Genomic DNA, 4,660 nt, shown 5'->3' on the forward strand with positions numbered 1-4,660 from the left:
GGATAGTGCATTGGTGGTTGTCTTCCCCGTCTCCACTTAATCCGTGTCCTTTGTCGCTCTTGCTTTGCATCCACATATTGTGAAATCCACTTTTTCATCACTGGATTGTGAAGCATGCAAAAACCGGTTGATTTTAGCCTCTAGATCTTCCATCATCTTCTTCTCAGCACCAAGATTTCACATCACAATCCCAAATATGCTCTCATCATCTATGGTTCACCATAGAGTGTCCCGGGCTATATTAAATTCTTCTAGCCACTCTCCAAGGTACCAGTCAACCTTCTGCCATGCTACCCTACGGACCTGCATTCTGACGCACATATGCCTTGATTGTCTTCATGAAATGTTGTAAAAAGAACATCCATCTGGAATGTATTGTGCCAGCTATTTCTACCTCATCAACTATGTGAACAAGAAGATGCACGTCAATGGTTAGCATGGTAGTACGAAAGTGTTTCTCAAACATGCACACAACCTCCCCAGCGTTTAGTTTGGTGAATGGTATGGAGTCTACGTTGATCTCCTTTTGTGAGATCCATTACACCAACTTCGCAAGTTTGTAGATAGTGTTACGGACGTCAAGAGACAAACATCCCTCAATGGCCACAGGTAGAATAAACTGCAAAACACATGTATCAATGATATTAAATTCCACACACAAATTTGTTACAAAATTCCCACTATGATATATTCCACTATGAACATACCTGACACATTTTATGCCAGTCATGTGACTTCAAACCGGTAAGCTTTTCTTGTTTAGTAAAACACGTTCGGAGCGAGTGCATTACGCTAGCGGGGGTTTGCACAGATCGAATGGTTTCTTTCACTTTGCATTCTTGAGCTCCTGTGAAAATCCATGGCGCTTTAGGGAGTTTAATCAATCCATCGAATGTTGTCTATGGCCAATATTGCTCCAAACGATCCACATTTGTAAGGTCAACCCTGGCTCCCAAAGTGTCTTTCTTGCTGGTCAGATGATCCCATAGTAGATTACCCACATTCTTGAATATGTGCATTGGATTGAGCAAGTGATTGATCATGAGTCAGGGCTAATATGGTAACTTGTACCATAGAGAAAGTCTCTTCATCCCTGGGGGAAAACCGTCATCACACATCTCCTTCTGCTCTAACCATGCTTGTGTAGACATCCTCGGTGGGTCTCTTCCCAAAAAGCCATCACGTAACACATGATTCTTTGGAAGATACGCTTGATGACCTTCGTAGATTTGCTTCTTCAATGAGGACGCCCGACGTGCATCCAGTCTAGGTCCACATGTGACACATGCTCTGTATCCGCTTGTTTGAAGTCCTGCATGTATACACATGATAATAGATAAGCTTGAGATAACCAAGATTTACAGTGTTTGAGTTTAAGTGTAAGTTACCTGAGCATTCTGTTACTCCTAGATAGTCATGCATGGTCCACATTAGAATGCCTCTGCTCAAAGCATTCCGTCAACCTATGTGTCAACTCATATCCACTACTTCTATGCCAATCCACAATTGCTGTAGCTCTTCCAATAGTGGAGGAAGATACACATCCATATTATTCACTTTGTACCGCCCTTGCACAATCAACCTTGGCCATAGGTGCTCCTTCTTTGTAGTCAACCACGGGGGAATGTTATAGTTGACGATGATAACGGGCCATACACTGTAAGATGTTGATATTTGACCAAATGGATTTACGCCATCCATAGCCAGTCCTAGGCACAAATTTCAAGCTTCCCTGGAAAAATCCGACCATGTTTCATCTATATGTTTCCAGGCTGCGCAATCTATAGGAATCCGTAGCACACCATCCGAAGATTTATTCTCCTCATGCCATGATTCTAGGGAGGCCATGGACTTACATTCGAAGAAATTCTAGATGCGAGGAAGCAGAGGAAAATATCACAGAACCTTTTGTGGAATTTTTGTTCCGTGGAGATCTATGCGATATCTCTTGGAATCACATTTCGGACACTTCTCCATGTCTTTGTATTCCTCTCTGAAAAGAATGCAGTCGTTAGGACAAGCGTGGATCGAATTGTAATTCATCCACAAGTTTTGCAAGATCTTTCTTGCTTCCTCTCTAGAATCTGACATCACATTATCAACTGGCAGTATGTGCTCTTTTAGCAGTCTACACAGCGAAAAAAATTTGGTACAATTGTGTAAAAATCTATTAGATCATTATACAACTAGAGTTTTTTATTAAAGTAAACACATTGTAATAGATCATCTAAAAAGTGTTGTGATGTTAGTGTCACTCCATGTCTGCATGTTGAGAAGAACCAGGAGCGCCTTCAATCTAAACACACGTGCTCCATCATACAATGGCATATTGGCTTCACTTTTCATATCATCATAGATAAGCCTTTCTGAATCCATCATTGTCTCGATCAGTTCATTGATCTCGAGCTCAAACATTGCCTCGTTGGGAATGTGGTCTGCATGATCATCCCCCTTGCTGTCAGAGCTACATCTTGTGGCCTCACATATGCTGCTTGACCAAAGCGCCTGCGCATACGTCTATTGGGTTGCAAGATTGATGCCTGATGGCCAGTGTCAGAGTTGACAAGTTATAATCGGCAAAAAATCAATCTATAATAGATGGATCAAACTCGCCAAATTTGCGAACGTGCTGTAAAGAAACGCGTCTTGTCCGTCACACAGCATTCTTGCATTGATTACAAAGACATAAGATCCTCGTTGAGAGATAGGTGTTTTGGTTGGATGGCCCCACATCCTCGTCACTACTCATAATAAGGGTGAAAAACTTATAACCTGAACATAAATTTAATCTTCTATTGGCATCCTCCGACTTCTCTCTCTCTCTCTCTCTCTCTCTCTCTCTCTCTCTCTCTCTCTCTCTCTCTCTCTCTCTCTCTCTCTCTCTCTCTCTCTCTCTTTGTTCACATTGTAAACTACCTCACATTCTAGTGATGTCGAATCCTTGCACACCTCGGTCTAGAGGTGCACGGATATTAGAGCCACTGGGTTATAATCTCGTCTTTATTCGTCAATACGTATATTTGTGGGTACAAGAAATCTACCTACCCACATCTATATGATAGTGCATGTAGTGGATAAAACCTTTTTGCCTCTTCTCTAGCTGCAACATTTCAAAGCATCTTAACATCTTTTCACAATAGATCTAATTTTTTTGAGGGATTACTTAGCCCATTACATGTTGGCATCCAATCTGAGTATCATGCCGTTGAAAGCTTTCCTGCTTAAGGTCGCATCCATAGAGAGGAAGAGAGGGTCACCGTTCGTCTAACTCTAATTTTTTAACCGTAATCTCGAAGGTAGACTCTAATATAAAAACTCAATCCAAAATCTAATCTTAAATCTAACCTAATTGAATATGTGGTGATTCGCAGCTAATTGAATATGGTTAGTGTGTGAGTTAATAGGTGTCAGATTCTGATGGAAATATACATATTGTTGTGTAACTAGTGTTTGCTCTTTGGGCAAAGCGCACCTTCATTGACATGCACTAAAATCTAACCTAAATCAAAAAAAAGATAATCTATCAAACATAAATCTAAATCTAATTTAATTTTAAACTCAAAATAAACCTAAATCTAATCTAATCTAACCTAAATAAACCTAAACCTAATCTAATGTAAATCTAAATTTAACCTAATCTAAAACTCAACATAAACATAAATCTAAATGTAATCTAGCTTAATCTAATTTAAATTTTAACCTAATCTAATCTTTCTCTCTTTGTTTTCTTCCCTTACCTCTCTCTTTCGTCTTCTTCCCCTCTCTCTCTCTTTGTTTTATATCTCTCTCTCTCTCTCTCTCTCTCTCTCTCTCTCTCTCTCTTTTCCTCTCTCAATGTGTGTGTGTGTTTTTTTGTTTATGCATGTGCTCTCTCTCTCTCTCTCTCTCTCTCTCAAACACACAATGTGTATGTGTGTGTGTGTGTGTGAGTGAATGAGAGAGAGAGAGAGGGAGAGAGAGAGAAAGAGGGGAAGGGAACATGATAGAGAGGATAGGGAAGGAGCATACCTGGCTCTCCTTCCTCTCCTCGTGTATCTGTATGTGTGTGTGTGTGTGTGTGTGTGGAGAATAGAGAGAGAGAGAGAGAGACGGAGAGAGGGAGAGCGCGGGTTACCTTTTTGCTTGCTTGAGCGCCGAAAACTCAAATCTAAGATATGAGTTTTCGGACGCTCTCGGTTTTCTTTTTACCCTTGTTGGCGTTGCTATGTTACAAATAAACTAGCAAAGCCCATAGCGACACTGTGAATTTTCACTTTTAAGCATCGCACTGCTAGCTCACTAATGTGAAGTACCTCTTGTAGTGCTAGAATGCATACAAAGCTTTACACTTGGTGAATGGAATCCGAAATCGGGTCATAGGATGTTATGTATTGACTTCAAGTGTGATAAAAGATCCGAGCATGTAGCCTTCAATCATGATGTAAATCATTCGTACCTACGTCTAGACTTCAAACGTGCATTTATATATGCTGATATGGTAAACCAAATGTTAAGCATGATAGAGAATTTAGAGAGCCCAACATTAGAATGCAAGTGGAAAGTTTTCAAAGAAGTAATTTTCTCCTCTTTGAATGGAATGTGTGTGCGTGCGTACGCGCACGTGTGTGTGTGTGTGCGTGTTGTTGTGTTTGTGTGAGAGAGAAGGTGGAGAGAGATTGAC

Source organism: Adiantum capillus-veneris, chromosome 5 (assembly GCF_014529385.1).
Source record: "Adiantum capillus-veneris isolate H3 chromosome 5, ASM1452938v2, whole genome shotgun sequence".
Lineage (NCBI taxonomy): Eukaryota > Viridiplantae > Streptophyta > Polypodiopsida > Polypodiales > Pteridaceae > Adiantum > Adiantum capillus-veneris.